Genomic DNA, 20239 nt, shown 5'->3' with positions numbered 1-20239 from the left:
TACAATTTGGTGACATCAAGTACATTCTCAATGTCATATAACCATCTTCACCATCCATTTACAGAACTGTCATCATTCTGACTTCCCTTATTTTATTTTTTTATTTTTTTTAATTTTTATTTATTTATGATAGTCACAGAGAGAGAGAGAGAGGCAGAGACATAGGCAGAGGGAGAAGCAGGCTCCATGCACCGGGAGCCTGATGTGGGATTCGATCCCGGGTCTCCAGGATCGCGCCCTGGGCCAAAGGCAGGCGCCAAACCGCTGCGCCACCCAGGGATCCCTGACTTCCCTTATTTTAAACAAAATAGTGTCACTTATATATTTATGCCCAAACAATAGATTACGGACTTTTGCTTTTCTTTTTGAACTTTATAAAAAGATATATTGTTGTCTTGTGTCACTGTTTTCATAAACCAGAGTTTCAAAATTTGTCACTAAAATTTATCCACGTGGTTGCCCCTGGCTCCTTGCCTCTTCACTTCCCACCGCTGTATGCTATCATGTGGCATACCATGACTGGTTTCCCTTGTCTACCGGCAACTGGGTTGTTTCCCACCGTGTGCCTGCTATCAGAAGAGGGTACTGCTCTGAGCATCCTTGCACCTGTCCCAGGGCACACATGTTGGCACGTGTCTCACGGGTATACCCAGATGCAGAACTGCTGGGCTGCAGGGAATATGAAATGATGCACCCAACTATTTTCCACTGTGGCTCTGCCAAGTCACACGCGCCCTCGACCATGCGGCATTTGTCTGATGGCTTACTTTTTGCCACTTGAATGAGTGGAATTTCCCCTGGATCTTGACCACCACCACCACCATGGACAGGCTTGGTGGCTATTAACTGTGTATCTCCAGGTCTAAGAATAGCCAAAAGCCTTGAATGGACCACAGGTTTGTGATGTCCCCCATCTTTGTGGTAGAGCTGCTCCTGAAGGGAACGGAGCCTGAAAGCAACACTACAGGAAGGAAAATGTGGAGAAGGGATTCGAGACCTTGCCCTTCCCTCCACCTGCCTTTACTTATTCTGGTACTTTTTTTTTTTTTAAGATTTTATTTGAGAAAGGGAAAGAACACGAGTGAGGGGGAGGGGCAGACCCACCACTGAGTCCCCGATGTGGGACTCGATCCCAGGACCCTGGGATCGTGACCTGAACAGAAGGCAAATGCCCAACCCACTGAGCCACCCGGGGGCGCCTATTTAGTCTGGTTCTCATCATGTGTGGGAAACGGAATGAGGAGGATAGGGACAAATCCTCACTCAGGTACTATTGCTCACTCTACCTGTATTGCTGTTAATCCATTCAACCTCTCAGATCCCACAAATGGAGGTGCCCTCATAGGCCCCACTTCACAGATAATGGAAACTGAGGAGCAGAGAGGTTAAGTAACTTTTTTTTTTTTTTTTTCTAAGATCTTATGTATTTATTTGAGAGAGCGAGAGAGACCATATGTGAGGTGGGAGACGCAGAGGCAGGAGAAAATCTGAAGCAAACTCCACACTGAGCACAGAGCTGAACACGGGGCTGGATCCCACCACCACGAGATCATGACCTGAGCCAAAACCAAGAGCTGGATGCTTAACTTAACTGACTGAGCCACTCAGGTGCCCTGAGGGGTTAAGTAATTTGCCTAAAATCCCACAGGCAGTAAATGGTGGATGGTTTGAATCCGGTTTGTCTGGCTTCCTCCACAGGTTATGCCACTCTTTGCAGAGCCTGGAAGCGAAATGGCACAACTTCTTCAATCCTACAGACTTGGATTCATGTCCTAGATCCCCTACTACCATGCTGTGTGTGACTCTGGGCAAGTTACTTCAGCCTCTCTGCACCTCTAAAATTGCAAGAGCTCTCTTTTCTAGAAGTTTCATTAGATATTATTTCTTATGCCTTACTGTTTCTTGTTGGGTTGTATGCCTATTCCTCAAATTTTCCTGGAATATGCTTATTGGCTTATACCTGCCAGGACTCATCCCTGGGGCTGAGAGATGAATTTCCCCCAAACCAGTGTCTGTGGATCAGGGAAGGCACAGGGTATCCCAAAGCCAATGGCTGTTTCTAGGAGGGAAGTGGTGCTGGGCAACGAGAGAGCAAAATGTCCACTCCAGGCTCAGCTGCTTTAGGTCACTGACCTCTGTGACCATACTATTGCAAAAAAGGCCAACCTGGCTGAGTGGTACCTCCACGGGCTGCCTCTGGCCTCGCCTGTGTGAGGTGGACGGTTGTGCGCGGGCAGTTGCACACAGCATGTCTGGAATACCTATTCCAAAGGGTAATTCCCAGGGATAAAGCGTGTTTATACTTTTTTGGGGGAAAAATTCCATTTCTGTTGCCAATTAGTTCTGCTTGAGAACAGCTTTTCTCAACACCAACACATTGGCCGCCCAGCCTTGAGTTCTGTTGATTAGCTCCAAAGTGGGGAAAAAAGTAATTTCTTTCTTTCCTTCCTCCACCCCCAACCGTGAAACCCGGCTGTTCGTGATGAAAGGGGTCCTGTGGATCGTTTAGTTTTCCTTGTCATGACTCCAGGAAAGGCTATAAAAATAATCAGTGGGCCCCGCTGGCCGTAATTGACTGTAGAGAGAAGTTGGCTACCACAGCGTCTGAGTTATCAGAATCTGTTGCAGACGCAGGAGGTTTCAGTCAAGCTCCTCTGATTACACCTGCTCCCCCCGAGGCCAGTGAGGGCCGGGAAGTGCTGGAGGTTGTCTGTGAGCTTCTCTTCTTTCCCAGGTTCTGGGGAGTTCCTGGCAGAGGGACCCCGGCCAGAGGGAGAAGCTGGGAGGCCTTGCTGCAGGGTGGTTCTGACATGCTCTGCCTGCATCAAGCCCCAGCTCCATCGTGTATAGCCATGAGCCTTGCACCAGGGACTTGACCCCTGGGTGCCTCTGTTTCCTCATTTTAAAGTGATGATAATGGTCCCTCCTCCTGGGACTGATGTAGGATCAAATGAGTTAATGCACGTGGGAGAGGCTCAAATCCTTCATAAATGTCAGCTTTTATTACTCAAAACCCTCCCGCTCTTCCCCCCCTTGACACCTGAGTCGTATGTGGTTGTGCCAAAGTACCTCAACCTAGTCCCCTGCTGATGGACGTGAGGTTGGTTCCAATCTTTTGTGACAGCAAATAATGCTGTACTGAATAGCCTGTGGCTCTGTGTGCCCGGCCCTCTCCTAAGGTATGTGACCCCCACGATAACCTTGGCTCTGGACTTTCCTTCCTGGGGCCTGGAGAATGAGAGATGTGCGGGTGAAGGGCCAGTCCTGGCCTGGCATGCAGACAGGCCTGTGGGAAGGCGGGGTCAGGCCCTCCCAAGCCAGGCAGGACAGATTCCTCCCGTGTCCCTCAGGGGAGTAAGGCGCCAAGCGGTGAGTTTCAAAAGATTGGGGCTGGGGCCATCCTGCTCCCAGGTTCCTCGCAAATGCCCTTAGGTGGTCTGGAGAAAGGGGATCTGTGCCATGCAGGTTCGGCCCATCCTCTGTCATGCTCTTCCTCCAAGAAACCTCCTGGGGATCTGGACTCCAACAACCTTGGCTGTCTCTGCACGTATTTAGCACCAATGGTATCTAGCACCCTTTTGGGAGCAAAATGTGCGGTGACCGAGAATCTTAGATGTGAAAGGCAGCTGGATTTGGTCCTAATTTCTTAATACGCCCATCCATGTAACCCCCTGCCCTTCTGTGTCCTCCTTTGTTTAGGAGAGATAATGATCCTAGGGATGGCAACAACTCAGGAAGGTCTTGGAGGTCGCAGTGATTGTTTACCCGCTTGTAACACTAAGGAGTGTCTGACACTCTGTCAGCCATGGGAAATACAAGCCTGTGTTAGCAACGCCTTGGTTTGGGAGGGCCTGGGTCTCACCACACTGGGTTGTGGGTCCTTGCAGGCAGAATGTCTCATCTGGAAGCAGAGTACAAAGGGAATCTAAACTCACTGTGTGGCCTTCAGCAAGTCGGGCCTTGGCCCTCTGAACGGAGTTTTCTATCAAAAATGGGGTTCTGATGACATTACCTAACGGACGTGTCGCAACAACTGAGAGGCAAAGCACACAATGCTCAGCAGTGCTAACAGTTGTAAACAGCCTTCCAGAAACCGGCACGGCATTGTGCACACTGTTGGTGCTTAGTGAATACAAATGAACTGAGCAACAGAGTCAAGTCTGCTTGTTATAAAGTGGGGTCTGGGAGAGGCATAGTTAGAGGGACTCATTTCTCATGTTGCTGACCCCGTCAGAACAAAGGGAAGAGCCCCATAGGACCGTACCTGAAGTTGTGACATCTGTTATTCTTAACTCTGTGAGCTGAAGGACCAGGCATCAGGCATCATCACCCCCATTTTACAAACCAGAATCCAGGCCCCAGAGAAAGGGGAGCTTCACCGGCTCCCCACGACATGCACACAGCAGCACTCACTTGTCCTGTCTCTCTGTGCAGTGGTCTTCACCCTGACCCTCAGCCTCACACAGGAAATGGACCTCGGGGGCAAGATACAGTGTCCCTCTGTGGCCGGAGCCCTTGTACATTTCTGACATTTTTGTGTCCTGGGACAAAGGGTGAACAAACTCACATGAACTGTTCTTGTTTCCTGGTGGAAAAATACTCCTGACCCGGGGTGGGGGATCTTTGCTATCGCACTGTGCTGTGATGTGTGGTTCTGCCTGTATTCTGCCCCTCTCTGCCCTACCCTAACGATTTAGCGGCAGCGATTATAGCAAATCTAGATCGTGCAAATCCAGGGATAGCCTTAGGAACTGTTTGTGGGTACTGAACAGGCCAGGGGGCTTCCTGCATCACAGCTGCTGGCCCTGGGTGCCAGTCTTGGATGCTGTTGGACTTACCCTCAGTAGGCGAACAAATGAATCAGCAGATATTCGCTGCCTTCATATAACCTTTTTCCTCCTATAAGGACACCAGTCATTGGATTTAGGGCCACCCCAACCCCGTGTGACCTCATCTTAACCAGTTATGTCAGTAAAGACTATTTCCAAATAAGGTCACATTCCAAGTCCCTGGGTAGGCTTGGATTTTTCAGGGGCCACCATACCTACTATAAACAGTAGCTATCACTAATGCGCCGCTTACTGCAGTCTGTGCAGCACAGCTGATGTGCTGGACACTTTTCTGTGCTCCTTTCATTCCCTCCCCCCTTAGCCCTCTCTACAACCTCGTGAAATGAGTTCTAGGATCATCTCTGTTTGAGGCCAGAGAGGTGAACTGACTTGCTCGAGGTCACACAGCTGGTAAATAGCAAAGCTGGGAGGAAACCTCTCCTCTCTGACTCTACAGCTGGCAGGGTTCTGAGACCCTCCAATCCCATTCCAAGGGCTTGGAGTCATTGTACTTTCTCTCCCAGAATCCCAGCCATGCGAACTATGCTGTCTCCTGGCCCACACCTCTCTCCACTCTCTCCAGACACATCTTCCCCAAAGGGGCTATAAAAAGGCGGGGGCGAGTGGGGTTGGATATTGTCTTCACAAGGGCAAACATGATGTTGTGTTGTCTGGGATCACTGGTGCCCAGCTCTCCTGTGGGTGGGAAGCACGCGACCCTCACATATGTAAGAGCATGCCAGACGCATATATTTCATCCTTGACAGCTGGTACCATTTTAGGAGCCTTGACTTGGGCTTACAAATTGAAAAATGGTCCATTAACGTGTAATTTCTTTGTCATCAAGACATTGCTGTTGAATGCTTACAAAGGGATTCACTTGGTCGGGTCCACAAACCCTGACTTCTTGGCCCAGGCCTGGCAAAGGCCTTTGCAGGCAGGATGAAGCTGTTTCTCTGACAGCAGAGAGCAGGGGCCTGGTGGGGCCGGAACAGGGCCTGACAGAGACAAATGAGTATGTTGCCAGATGATGTATGGCAGTTTACCTTTTAACACGCCTGTGTCGCGGCCACGGAAAGAACTTGCTTCGGCTAATGGGAGATGTATGCAATCAGGAGTCTCTCAAAGCCACAAGCCCAGAGGCATGAGGAAGAATTGTACTGGGGCTTTGGGGCCAGGAAATAGCTGCTCTGTTAGCACAGAGAGGCAGGAGACTTTTCCTAGCCAGTAAGCAAGTTGGAAGCCCCTGGGCAGATCAGGGGCTCCTCAAGAACAAAGCCGGCCTGCAGAACTTTGCCCCCTGGGAGGGGGCGGTGTTAGGAGTTGGGAGAGTGGCTAGCCAAGTGTGTAGGAGCCAGCCACACCACAGAGAGCACTGCCCCAAAGCCAGACTGCCTGGGTTCAAATCCTGCCTCCTCCACAGACTAGCCAGGCCTTAGACAGCCCTTCTGTAAAATAGGGATTATAACAGAAGCTACCTTGGGGGCTTCTGGGGATTTCCTGAGCTAATGGCACAGAAAGAGTTCTCATGAACGCTATGATGATACGGTGTAGCACTGATGGGGTACAGAGAAGAGCCAAAGTCAGGACAAGAGAGAAGCTGTGCTGTGCCTTCTGGCTGTGGGTCTAGTGGCAGCTCCTAACTGGCTGCACGCACACCATGCAGGAGCCTCCTCCCAGTCCCTGCCCCTCAGGGCAATTGGGAGACCAGTGCCAATATTGGCTGTCACCCTGCTTGGCCAGAATCCAAAAAGTGGGATTAGCTTGATTGGGGAGGATCCATGAGGAGGGCTGGGGTTACCACGAGCCACTACCTCCCTTACAGGTGGGCTGCCCAGGGGCTGGCAACCACTCTGCATGCCTGTGGACATCAAAGGTCTGATTCACATCCCCAGCTCAGAAGCAAAAGAAGGACAGACAAGGGCTGTGTGGTCCCCATGGCCCTTCTGCCTAAGTGGCTCCAACCCCAAATGAGATGACGGGGTAGATGTACTGGTGTGCATCTCTGGGCCCTCAAAACTGGGGTGGTAGTTCAGAGGTGGCAGCACAGCGGGTCCAGCTCAGGTTTGGGGATCACACAGACCTAGGGCAGGGAGGGCTGGACGTGCATCCAAGTCAAAAATCTGTTCTGACTTGGAATCAGGCATCGTTACATGTGAAGGCTGAAGCCTGACCCCTCTGCTCTATCCCTGTCTCCCCCAGGACTGACTGCTCAGGAGCCGTGGCCGGCTCATGGTACTCATGCCAGCTGGCTGTGGCTCTCCCACGAGGGTCAGTTTCTAGAGCTATCAGATGCTGTGGCTGTTGGCTTGCTTGTCTCCATGGCACCAAGCCTGGCCAGCTTTTGGGCAACAGCGGCCCCGTGGGGAACGTATAATCCATGAAGAAGGGATAGCAGAACCTAGCGTAGGGATGGCCGGGTGGAGAGCAGAGAATGCCTTTGGGCACCCTGACCGTGCGCAGGCAGCTCTGAGCATTGGTCCTTTGTTTTAATTTTTAGGTAATCTCTACACCCAATATGGGGCTCGAATTTATGACCCCGGGATCAAGAGCTGCATGCTCCACTGACTGAGCCAGCCAGACGCCGCTGAGCACTGGTCCTTTAGAGCCTTAGGAGAAAGTCCAGGTGATGAGGTGAGGGTGGAGGTGGTGTGTGTGTGGGGGGGGTGGGGGGTTCCAGCTGGCACCTGGCCTTGTGGCAGCTACCCAGTGAGGGCTCTTTACAGCTTCGCCCTGCCCTGCCTCCGCCCTCCCGCACCCGCACCCCCACCCCGGGAGCGGGGCGGGGGGTGGCGGGGTGGGCTTCACTTCCTGATTCTCTAATCCTCCTGCTCCAGCCAGCTGTCCCGTTCACATTCATTCGTATGTCCCTTTTCTCGGTCCTCGCAACGACCCCGTAAGGTGGGGGTGCCGCTACTATGCGCCTTTTTTTGAGACCACGGAACACACACGGATGTGAAGCCGCTGGTTCAGGGGCACAGAGCTGACGAGGGGGCCGGATTAGTCACCGAGCGCCGAGTAACACATGGCCCCATCACTCAGCGCCTGAAAACAACACCTGTCCAAGATCTTACGGTTTCTGCAGGTCAGGGTGCGCGCGTGGTGGCCGGGCCCTCGGCGTCAGGCTGTCACAGGCGCGCCAGGTGTCCGGGGCGGGAGGGGGCTCCGCTCGCCTCAAGGGGCAGGGGCAGGGGCAAGGGTCCCTTCTCCTCGGGGAGGGAGGGGGCGTCCCGGGGCCCCCAGCACGGGGCCCTGTCCCTCGTGGCGGCTTGCCTCCTCAAAGCGACGCAGCCCGGACGGCGCATGCGCGCGCATGCGTGTGGACAGACATGTGGACGTGCGCGCGCGGGCGGGGGGGGGGGTGCACGTATGTGCGTGGGGCGTGCGCGGAGCAGGCGTGTGTGCGCAGGCGCGGGGGCAGGCACCTGCGTGCGCAGGTGGGCAGGAGCCAGCGGCCAATGGCAGAGGTGGCGGCGCGTCCCTTTTGGCCCCTTGCGTGGCTTTCTCCCAGTGGGAGGCAGGCGGTGGGGCCCGCTCGCGCTGAAGAGGAGCGGAAGGCCCGGCGGGCGGCCGCCCTGTGTGCCCCCGGCCCCGGGCCACCTGTCGGCCGCCACTCAGCATCGAATGGCGCCCTCGCCTGCTGGGGGGGTCCGGGAGCCCCCGGGGAGCCCCCTCGCGCTTCGGACAGGGGCGGTGCCGTCCCGGAAGCCGCACGCTGGTGGCCGGGCCGCAGGCAGCATCTCTACCCACCATCACGTGCCTCTGCAGGAAAAAGAAAGAAATGTCTTTTCATTGCTTCCTGTAACTGAGCTGGGATTGCTCACAAACCCAGGGCAACGAGGAGGAACACGAGATTTCGTCCGATCTGGCCAATTTAATCCGATCCAGTGCCGTAGGTCTTCAGGTAATGTTCAGTCTCAGATTTCCTTCTGCTCCATCCTCAGCGCCTCCCCCCCCCCCCCCCCCCCGGTGGCGTGGGGTCCGGAGCCCCCCGGAGGCTCCCGGGTGGATGGGGAGGACGCGGGGCATCCAGCCACGTCCATGGCCCGGGACCACTGCTGGCCTTTCTGGCGCTGGCGGCTGGAGGAACACGTGCTCTGGGCCCGGAGCCCTGCCTGGCTGACTTGTCTCTTCCTTGGCTCAGAGCCCTCAACTCCGCTGCATCTGGCCCCCGCTGGGGCTGTCCACCATCCTCACACAGTGTCCCCTAGGAAAAGGGATGTCCCTTAGGTGGAAGACCCTGTGGAGCCCGGAAAAGTGCAACACCGGGCAAGGCTTCCTTCCTTCCATCCAACCTGGGGCATTTGCATGGTCCCCCCAACTTAAACTGGTGAGCAGTGGTCTCAATCCAGCTTCCTCCTTGAGCCTCCAGAGGGTCAGTGCAAATCCCTGCCTTCGTAGCTGGCTCTGCTTGTACTAAACAAACGAATGAAATAAATAAATAACAAAATAGAAGTAGCTGATACTTAGAAAACACCTGAATCTACACTAAGCATCTCACGCACTAACTCGTTCAACACTCGTAGCAACTCTGTGAGGAAGTACTGAGTCCCATTTTACAGATGAGGAGACTGAGGCACAGAGACGTGACATAACTGGCTCCCCGTCACAGAACTCTTAAGTGGCAGAGCTGGGATTTGAACCCAGGTAGCTCTTGGGTCCCTACTTTGCACCAGCACCCTCTTGTATGCCCCTGTGCTTTCTGGGCTGAAGCCAAGAGAGGGATAGAGGGATGTCCTCTCTTCTATGCATGTGGTCCTTCTGCCAAAGATAGCAGGCCTGGGGGCACGGGTGGTAAAGGGAGACCTCTATTTTTTTAACAGTGTGGGAAAGTGCTATGCCTTTGCTATGTATGTTGGCACCTAAAGGACTTTTATTTTTTATTTATTTTTTAAAGATTTTCTTTATCTATTCTTGAGACACACACACACACACACACACACATAGAGAGAGAGAGAGGCAGAGACACAGGCAGAGGGAGAAGCAGCCTCCATGCAGGGAGCCGGAAGGCAGGACTTGATCCCAGTAACCTGGGATCAGGCCCTGAGCCGAAGGCGGCACTAAACCGCCGAGCCACCCGGGCTGCCCCCTAAAAGACTTTTAAAAAATGTTTTCTCACAGTGGTGACTTTTAAGTCCGCTGTCTTGTGGCAAAATCTGCTTTGACTACGAGGAACTGAATATCGCCACCATCCTGCCTTTCGTTCCTCTGTGTGAATGCACGTCTTCCCCAGGCAGATGGATATCTGAGGACCAAGGGGAAGGACTGTTTACCTAAAGAGGCAAAGGGGAAAGCACAGTCGTGTTTTTCAAACCATTGCTTGTTACGGAAATGATCGCACACTTAATTAGAGTTGTGGTATATGTGCTGAAGGAGAAACATTGAGAGCAGTGAGTGTGTAACAATGGTCTCGGTCTGTTCAGGTGCCGTGACAAAGCGCCATGGCCTCGGGGGGCTGAGCCTCTGTCACTGCTCAGTCCCTGTCTGCAGACTCTGGGACCTGGGTAGAGGGTCAGCGTCAGACTGCCCTCCCTGGGGAAGAAAAATCAATCCCTCCCCTCTGAAAGGATAAAGCAGACAGATCTTCAGAGGGTGGCCAGGCATGCTGACAAGGGACGGTCTCCCAACTAGGGCGGCTGAGAGGGAGGGTCATGACTTCTATGGCTGAATGATGCAGAAATCCCGAGGTTGTTTGCTCTCAATCTCTCTCTTCTCTATCCTCTTTCCTTCCTGCCCTGGTCTAAGCCGATCTAAATGAGAAAACCACGAGTGCTAATACTATAACTACCATGGACTATGTCCGGCAAGCGTTAGAATATTGAATTCTCAGAACTGGCTCGACACAGTGGGTGGTATTACCATCCGCATTTTATAGAAAGCTGGGACTCAGAGAGGTGAAGCAACTTGTCCAGGATGACACAGCAAGAATTTGGCAGACTGGGTTTTGTCCCCAGGTCTATCCCACATCAAAGCCTTCCCTATGCTCCAGTTGCTGCTGGGCCTTTCAGGTTCCCGAATGGGGGTGGGAGGTGGGGGTGGGGGGAAAGGAGAATTTGCCCCAGAAAAAAACTTCAAGAGCCAGACTCCAGAAATGCTCAGAGCTGTTAGTTCCCTGTGGTGGTCCCTGCCTGCCCCTCACTGCAGAGGAGTCGGGCCAGGAAGCTGAGCTGTGTGATGATATGTGAAAACTTACGGCAGAAGCCCATTCCGAAATGTTCTAGGACAGGCAGGAAAGGTTCCTCCTGGGACAAGGTGGAGAGGTTCCAGTCCATTTAACTGCAGGAGACAGGGTGGGGCGGAGGGACGCTAATGTTGCTAGTTGATGGTTAATGTTCTCTCCCAAGGGTATTTATGATTGATGCCCACATATTTTTTTTTTTTTTTTTTTTTTTTATTTATGATAGTCACAGAGAGAGAGAGAGAGGCAGAGACATAGGCAGAGGGAGAAGCAGGCTCCATGCACCGGGAGCCCGACGTGGGATTCGATCCCGGGTCTCCAGGATCGCGCCCTGGGCCAAAGGCAGGCGCCAAACCGCTGCGCCACCCAGGGATCCCTGATGCCCACATTTTTAAACAAAATTCAGCCAAGCTAGATTCAGTACATCAGGAAGCTAAGGAGAAAGCATTCATGAAAACTACATTTTGAAGGGGATAAAAAGATATTCCAGACAACTTGCCCCCTTTTAGGTTCTACTTGTCAAAATAGAGGCTATCTTACCACAGGGACCCCTCAGCAGGTGTCTCCCAGGTCTCTGCATTCTAGGCCTCTTGCCTTGGCTGGATGACACGGAAACAAAAACAAAGGCCCAAAGGTTCTCACTGTCACACTAGCCAAACCCTTTTTTGGTCTTTAATTTGGGGCCTGTGAAGAAGAAAGAATCTGTGCATTAGGACTCCGTGAGTTATAAGTGGTGAAAGCCCAATTCATGCTGCTTAAGCAAAAAAGAAGAAGAAGAAGAAGAAGAAAAAAAGAATGCTTTGGCTCCTACAACTCAAAAATTTAGAATTAGGTTTAGTGTCAGGTATGGCTGGATCCAGTCAGGTGAGAGGGAGTAGAGGATTGTAGGGCTGATTTTCAGTGACCTGGCCTGGCGCAGATCCCCTTGGCTGAACCCGTCGTGGTGGCAAGAAGGATGTGGCAGTTTGAATGGGCCTTAACGGTGGGCAGTGCAAAGTGGTAAGGGAGTGTTCACCATTAGAAGCCCGTGGCACTATTAGAATAAAGGTCAAATCAACAGAGAGATCTTCTTAAGTTTTGTATGATCCTGTGAGACCTTAGGACTGAGCCATTTCAAGCTTTGAGGAACTTTACAGAGCACCTGGGTTGGGGTGGCAACTATGTGACGCCAAATATACCATCCTTCCCACCCTTCAGTTTGTGGAAGACATGGCTAATCCACCTCAACGCCGTTTCCTAGTGAGCCCAAACACGGCCTCAGAATCTCAACGCCACGCCAGAAGCAACCTGTGTCCACCGGTGGTGTTAGAACATGAGCCAAGGCCTATCTGCAAGTTCTCTTCTCAGCCCACGGAGATAAGAAAACAGAAGCTCTGAGGGTTGGTTCCCCAGTGGCGTGTAGGAACTCGGTGACCAGCCCTCCTGACTCGGGCAGCCGCCTTTCCTGTGGCATTCTCCTGCTTCTAGCACAGAGACGAGGTCTGTCCCTTAGTGGAGATTTCCACTGCAGACAGCTGCTGAACATGAAAAACAAACAGACGTGAGGTCAGAGGAAAGCCAGAGAGCTTAGCCGCTGACCTCTCTTGCTGAGCGCTGTCTGGAGCTCAGTGCGGCCCTGGGGGCAGCCGGGCAGGGTGAGGCACGGGGAACCCACCAGTCAAACAGCAGGTCCTTCCACAGACATCTCAGTGGGCTTTTGCATGGTCTACTTTAAATGTGGTAAAACTGGGAAACATGCCCTCCTAGGCTCACATTCTCAAATGGGGGTGATGCTGAAGGTACCCCTTTTGGGGTTGGGTGCGGGGTTGTCTTGGAGGGGAAGACAAAGCCTGACCAGCAGGCTAGGGAAGCCAGGAAGCAGGGAGAAAGCCCCAACAAGCTATCACTCCCCCAACTCCGCTACATCCAATCGGAGGAGGAAGAGGTGCCCCAAACAACCTGATGATTTGACTGGAGGAAGTTAAGGGGTGTCCTGACCCCGAGGAGCCTTTTGCAATGTACACGATATACGGACCTAATAATTGTAGTGGGCTGACATGGGGCTGGCGGTGTGCCTCTCACAAAGCCAAGAGCTTTGCACATGTTATCTTAATTCAGATTCGCAGGACAATTATTCCCCAGGAACAGATAGGACCAGAGGCTTGGAACAGAGCTACCCATGGCCACACTTGAGTAAGGGTGGAGCTGGGCTCGAGGCCAGGTCCGCCTGACCCCAGTTCTGACTGAGCTGCCTCCATGGGCTGGTGGCTATCGTGAAAAGGAACAGAACAGAGTGTGTGAGTCATTTGAGAACCTTTCCGTAGATCGTTCCCAACAGCAGCTTCATGCAAGGTGCTGGGTGGGAACAGAGAGGCACGTGGGGTTCCTGCCCTCAGCTCACTCCCAGAAACGATGGGGTGTGCACTTGGGAAATTGTCACCGTGGAGCCTGAGTAGCATAAATGAATGTCGTGACTGTCACGACTCCCTCTGTTGAGCTCATGGCCCAAAGACAGGTGCAGTCGACAGTCTGCAAACTTCTGGGCTAAGACAAGCCCCCCAGCCCAATGTACAGGTGAGAAAACTGAACCTCAAAAAAGATTGAATGCCCCCCCACCGAGGCACAGCCAGTGAAGAGGGGGGTGAGAACTCCAGTCAATACCGGGTCTCGGTGTAGCTGCGTCCTCTGGGGATCCATGAAAACCAGTAGGAACCTCCTGGTGGAAGTGACGGGGCGTCTGAGAGGAGGATCCTGGGTGGACCCTGGAGGGGGAACCACCCACGGGTGCTGGGCCTCGATGCATACAGCAGTTCCCCCAGGGCTCGGACAACACCTATGACGTCCACCATGTGAGCTTAAACTGAGGCCTGGGGACTCCCTGGCCCTTGAGAAGCACCCGATTTCACAGATGTGACCAATGATCATTGCTTCTTTCCTTTTGGAAATTTAATTTCTCTGGCTCTCCCCTTCTTCGGTGGGGGGGGGGGGGGCGGTCTGGTCCTCGTCAAGGCAGCCCTGTCTGATGACAAAAGCAGATGCTCCCAGGTGGGCTGGACACACCCACGCCTCCGGAGGCCGGAGGGAGAGTCGAGTCTGTGACTGATCCTCTTCCTCATCAGCCGTCAGGCTCTGTCTGAGGGAGGCTCTGGAGGGGCCGCTGATGGCAGAACCAGCTGGAGGGGAAATGTGAGGGCAGATGTGGCCACTGCCGAAGCCTGAGTCGCTGGAGCTTCGCTGCGGTGACTTGGAAATGGTGCCACCTTCCGAGCCATGGGACGCCCGACCAGGCCCAGGGCGGGCACTTACTGCTAGGCCCCTCGGCCTCGATGAGCCTCAGCTTGTCTCCGGCAGTGCCTTTAGCCCTGGTTGCTCCCTATCCCCTGAATGCCGCTTGTCCCCAGGGCTGGCTAACCCCCTGTGGCCGACAGCTGTGCTGCAGAGGCCCACGGGAAACGGAAGACCTAGGTCTGCCCCAGCCCCAGCCTGCCCCTTCTCTCCCAGGCTCCGGACCTGCCCTCAGCCTCAGGAGTTCCTGGCTTCACCCTTTGTCCAGGACCTTCAGAGAGATTCTGGTAACAGTAGTTCTGAGGCTGAGAAGGGGTCGTCGTGAGGACAGCATGTCCCTGCAGCAAAGTTTTAACCTTCTCGCCCCTCCTCCCAGGGCTTCAGACCAGAGAAGGGGAACTTGCGTCACTTGGGATGCACGGGGACACTGCTTTGAATCCTAAACTCTGCCAAAGCGCTTCTGCCTACTTTGGTGTGGTCTGTTGGGTTCTATGTCGCACATCTAACTCTGACGGTTTCAGGTAAAAATGGGACATGTTAGGAGGTTATAGAGCTGTTCCTTTTGGTCATTAAAAAATAAAAAAACAGAAAACCTAACAAAAGTAATTTGAAGAAAGATTTTTTTTGGCTCATGTAATGGAAAAGTCAGTGGTAGGGTGGGTTTCAGATAAAGTTTGATCCAGCCACTCAGTGCTTTCACTGGGATCCAGAGTGCCATAGCACCTGCCCCTTTTCTACATACATCTGTGTGCTTATGCCCCTGGAATGGCCACCCCAACCCCAAATATCCACAGTCTTTCAGCTCAAGTATCTGTTCCAACTGGAATGCTTTTCCATTGTCTCTTGGTTCATATTCCTGTGGGAGGGAATCTGATGTCCAGATTCATCCTTTTGAGTCAAGCACCAGAAGTCTTGTTTCTGGCCAGTGAGTGAATGTTCTCTCCAGGGTCCAGTGTCCAACGCTTGTTCAGATATCGTCGGCCAGACCACAAGGATCACATGTCTGTTCCACCTCAATAGAGGCAGGGTATCTGACAAGGGGTCATGGACCAGGCAGCCCGAAACCTCCCAGAGAAGTGGGGACAACCCTTGCAAATTCCTCCCTGGACTGGAGGCTATCCGAAGAGTGTTATTTTGTTCTTAATTAATAACTTCAGGAAAACTTAAAATTTGGTTCTGGTTAGCATTTTTTTTTGCCTCGCTATTTCCTGAGGCTCCGTTTTTGGTTCATTCAGGAGGAGACATTGTTACTCAGGCTCTGCTATGTGTCTCCACTCTCAGCGAGTCCAGGGTTACTCTCCGAGGGCTGCCGACAGGCGGCAAGGTGGCTTCTTCAAACAAATCTGCATGATTTTATTATTTTCATACCAGGAAAGAGGTTTGATCTTCAAAACAATGCACTCACGTCATCGATTAAGCTGGAAGAACTTGTTTGGCCAAATTTAGCACCCACAAGAAGGTCAGAGAACAAATTTAGAACTGAACTCTGAACCTTGAGGGCCAGTTTGGCGCTGCTAACTCTGCCTGCCATGTTGCCTTGGGTTGGTTTCCTTCTGACTCCACAGAATTCTTACAGCACAACGTGGGCTTGGAGAGTAAGCCCTGGCACCTAGGCCTGTCTCTACTGCTTCTAAGCCGTGTAACTCTGGGAATGCGTTTGACCTCTCTGAGCCTTTGTTTCATTATCTTTTAAAGAATGGAGGTGTGGGGGGCGGTGGTTAATAAAAACATCTACCTTAAGTAGATTGACCAAGACTTTTTTGTTCTGGTAAAATATACATAACGTAAAATTCACCACATTATGTGTTTTTAAGTGTATGGTTCTGTGGCATTCGGCACATTCACGTTGCTGTGCAACCATCACCACCATCCACCTCCAGAACTTTGTCATCTCCCCCAACGGAAACTCTGTCCCCATTTACCACTAACTCCTCAATCCCCCTCCCTGGCTCCCACCTTTCTACTTTCTTTCTTTTTTTAAGATTGATTGCTTGATTGATTTATAAGAGAGAGAGAGGGCGCGTGCACTTGTGCACACATGCGGGCGAGCACAGGCGTGCGAGCAGGGGAAGGGGCAGAGGAGAGGGAGAGAGAGAATCTCAAGCACGCTCCCTGCTGAGCGCTGAACCTGACAAGAGGCTTGATCTCATGACCCTGAGATCACAACTTGAGCCGAAACCAAGAGTCACAGACACCTAACTGACTGAACCACCCAGGCGCCCCCCCCCCCCCTCCGCCGCCATCCTATTTTCTGTCTCTATGACTTTGACTGCTCTAGGGACCCCATACAGGAGGAATCATACAGCATGTGTCCTTTTATGACGGGCCTATTTCACTTTGCATTATGGCCTCAAGGTTTATTCATGTTGTAGCCTGTATCAGAACTCCCTTCCTTTTTAAGGCAGAACAGTATTCCATTGTGCAGATAGACCACATTTTGTTTATCTGTTCATCTGTTGATGGACACTTGGGTTGCTCCACCTTTGGGCTATTGTGAGTAATGCTGGTGTGAACATGGGTGTATAAATATCTGTTCAAGTCTGGGTATAAACCAGAAGTGAGAAGAAAATATTTTATGGAGACCCTTAGCCCGTGCTTGGCATACAGTAAACATTCAACAGTGTAGCTAATAAAATGTTAGGAAAATAGTGGGTGAAATTTTTTTTTAACGCAAATTAAAGAATGGGATGACAAATTAGCAATGACTAAAAAGTAACATTTGTCAGTGCAGTTGGGGTATAGTGAGATGTGTAATAATGTACAAATTCCTCCTATAAAATAGGTACCATTTATGGATCATTTACTATGTGCCAGAAACTCTGCTAAGCTCTGTATCTATTCTCGCTCACTTATTCCTCCTAACAACTTAAAGGTCTATTATTACTCCATCTTAGAAAGAGAAAACAGAGGCCCCATGGCTCTCCAGTTTGCAGAGCCAGCAAGTGGCAGACCTGGGATTCAAATCCAGGCCCTCAGCTCTAAGAGTAGAAAAGCAATGGGAAATATTGCACTAAAGGCTGATTGTGGCACCTCGGAAGGATGGGAATACCTATTCTCCTCCTCGAATTGGTCTGTATTTTTTCTCTAAGCCAGAGGAAAAAAAAGAGCATGTTCGATTTAAAAAGAAAGAAAAAAGCAGTTGCGTCTTGCAAACAGGCATCTTTGATGATAAAACATGCATGTCTTGTGTCTCATGCCACGAACTCAGTTTGCGTCCATTTTTTTTCCAGTTGAAGAAGAGCAGAGTGTCCTGGCTGTGTCTTTTGGCTGATTGCTTAATGATCATGGACACACACACACACACACACACACACACACACGCAGGGCCCAACACAGGAGGGGAGACAAAGCCAGCAGTAGCCAAAACTCTGCTAGATCGATGTGGACGGTTACAGGCACAGCTTTCCAAAAAAGCAGAGCTCAGTGAAATAAATATTTTTCCTGTGAGAAGAGGCTTAAGTCGGCGATCTTAACAACCCTCCAATTCATTCCAGACCCGCTCAGAGTGGCTGGCGTCAGGGCGCCCATCTTGATGTACTTAGGATCATTTAGTGACTGCAGCGGGCCTGCCTGCGTGTCTGGCTGGCTTCTCCCACGCGGCAGTGCGCCAGGGGTGCTGGCCAGGGAGGGCAAGAAGGAGTTTGTCTCTGGAGGATGCTCTCCCCACGCCTCCTGAGCTCCCACAACTTCTGAGGGTCCCTAACTTGGTTATCCTGGGAAACCAGCTCTATTTGCTCTCGACTGGAGGCCTGAGAATTCAGCCCCTTTTCTTGGCAAAGGCTCCGTTCTTTCGGTCCTGGAGACAGTCTGCAGGAAGAATTTAGTATCAGAGCCTTCAGAAACATAGACACATGGAGAAGCCTGAGTTATCTCAAAAAACAAACAAACAAAACAAAACAAAAAAACAAAACAAAACTGGGAGCTTCACTACCCAGGCAAAACTTCATTCATTCACTCAGTTGCACACTCAACAATCGTTTGTAGGGCTGCCTCCCAAGGGTCAAGATTTGGTACGAAGCTAGCGTAAGACAGTATGAAGTCTCTGGAGGCACAGAACCCATTGTCATCTCTGCACCCATTCATTCAGTAGGTATTTACCCTGGGGAGAGCTGGTCCGTTAGGGCATGCGTTCTAGCTGGGGGAACAGAAGACAAGGAAGATGTAGTGAATAGGATGTAAAAGCTAAAAAGAAAGATAAAACAGAGACAGGGAATTGGGAAAATGGTGGGGGGCAGGGCTGGTGCCTCTTGGATGAGGGGCCAGGAAAAGCCTCATAAGGAGGTGATATTTTAGTCCACAGGCTGCAGGAGAGGAGGGAGGATGATTCAGGAGGGGCAGGCGTTAATAACAATGACTCACGGATCACGTAAGTCCTCTTTCAATGACCTCTCAGTCCCGATTATGCCAAGGAGAAAGTCTTTGTTGTTGTTAGCATGGTCTTTAATGCCTCGCTAAGAATACTAATCTCCCCCACCTCGAAAGAACAGGCTTTGCAGGCAACGTGCCTACCTGCACTTGGACATGGCTGTGCGTTCAGTGCGAATATCTCCCAGTTGGTTACATTCTTACTGATGGAGAATGATGCTGGCTTTTTGTTTACAGTAGTGATAACATTGTCCTTCCAAAATATGCTTATTTGGGGGGCACCAGGGTGGAGATGCTGGTTAAGCATCTGCTTTCAGCTCAAGTCATGATCCCACGATCCTGGGATCAAGCCCCATGTTGGGCTCCCAGCTCAGCTCGGGGCCCACTTCTCCTTCTCCCTCTGCCTGCCGCCCCTCCTGCTTGTGCTCTCTCTCCCTCTCTGTCAAATAAATAAATTAAAACTTTAAAAATATATATATGCTTATTTTTTTTGATAAGCGAGTTGATTTACAGAAAAGCATCCAGTAACTTGTAACACAGGTGGTACTCCAGTGTGGGGACGTGGGGAAGTTGGGAAGGCGATAAATGAGTGAAGTTTGGGATGCACTTCACACATGAAAATAAGACCTGATCCTCCTCATGTTGCTCAGAGCCCGGCTCGAGAAAAGAAACCTTTTGGGTGAAAAAAAAGAAAAAGAAACCTTTTGGGTGGGGGATCCCTGGGTGGCACAGTGGTTTAGCGCCTGCCTTTGGCCCAGGGTGCGATCCTGGAGATCCGGGATTGAATCCCACGTCGGGCTCCTGGTGCATGGAGCCTGCCTTCTCCCTCTGCCTGTGTCTCCGCCTCTCTCTCTCTCTCTGTGTGACTATCATAAATAAATAAAAATTAAAAAAAAAAAAAAGAAACCTTTTGGGTGGGACTCAGCCTGCCACCAGTGACTCCCTTTAGGGGCCCCTGGAAGAGGACGGCGCTCCCCGTCGCTAGGGTGGATCAGAGCAGGGGGCCCAGGAGAGGCGCTGCTGGGGACACGGCTGAAGGCAAGGGCAAGCCTGCACCTGCCCATGAAGGACATGCAGGGTGTTATAGGGAACAGTGGGAACATCAGGTGGCATGTGAATAATAAGGGAGCAGAGTCGCTGGACGAGGGAACCTTGGGAAACCACCCCAAATTTATGCTAGTCCAGTGACTAATCCTAACACAAGTTCTAAAGCTTCCCTTCGTTGGGGCACTGCTTTCTTGTATCTTCTCATGTAACCTCAGCAGAGCTGCGAGGTAGCGCTGTTGTTAGGGTCCCATTCTACAGATGGGGACCTTCAGGGCTCAGGCCAAGTCACCTGCGCAAGGTCATGCAGCCTGCGAGAAGCCATCAAAACTTTTATCAACCTATTTTTTTAAATGCAGATATAACCAATATGCCATAAAATTCACATTTTTATTTTTTAAATTATTTTTAAAGATTTTATTTATTTACTTAGAGAGAACATGAGCAGCGGGGAGGGGCAGAGGGAGAGGGAGAAGCAGATACCCCACAGAGCAGGGAGCCCCATACAGTTCTGGGATCACAGCCTGAGCCGAAGGCAGATGTTTAACCTACTGAGCCA

The 20239-nt window shown here is 51.6% G+C and overlaps 1 protein-coding gene and 1 long non-coding RNA gene across 9 annotated transcripts in view; one reads left to right on the top strand and one right to left on the bottom strand.

Annotated features, from left to right (window-relative positions):
- Positions 1–8131, bottom strand: part of LOC144298518 (uncharacterized) — a 41435-nt gene extending 33304 nt beyond the window's left edge. Inside the window, exon 1 of one of the 2 annotated variants that reach the window (XR_013365451.1) lies at positions 7904–8131. This is a non-coding gene — a long non-coding RNA (uncharacterized LOC144298518). The remainder of the gene's footprint in view (positions 1–7903) is intronic. The other variant, XR_013365450.1, reaches the window with a different exon arrangement.
- Positions 1–20239, top strand: part of RIPOR3 (RIPOR family member 3) — a 75662-nt gene that overhangs the window by 7025 nt on the left and 48398 nt on the right. For 2 of the 7 annotated variants that reach the window (XM_077873561.1, XM_077873567.1), the window contains exons 2-4: positions 7330–7463; positions 7731–7914; positions 8598–8733. The exons of 1 other annotated variant lie outside the window; for it this stretch is intronic. The gene's annotated coding sequence lies outside the window, so the exon portion shown is untranslated. The remainder of the gene's footprint in view (positions 1–7329; positions 7464–7730; positions 7915–8597; positions 8734–20239) is intronic. 4 more of the 7 variants (XM_077873562.1, XM_077873563.1, XM_077873566.1 and 1 more) reach the window with 4 other exon arrangements.

The sequence above is a fragment of the Canis aureus genome, chromosome 26 (genome assembly GCF_053574225.1).
Source record: "Canis aureus isolate CA01 chromosome 26, VMU_Caureus_v.1.0, whole genome shotgun sequence".
Taxonomy (NCBI): Eukaryota; Metazoa; Chordata; class Mammalia; order Carnivora; family Canidae; genus Canis; species Canis aureus.
Note: the sequence above shows the minus strand (reverse complement) of the source record. Positions and strands in the feature narration are given on the sequence as shown.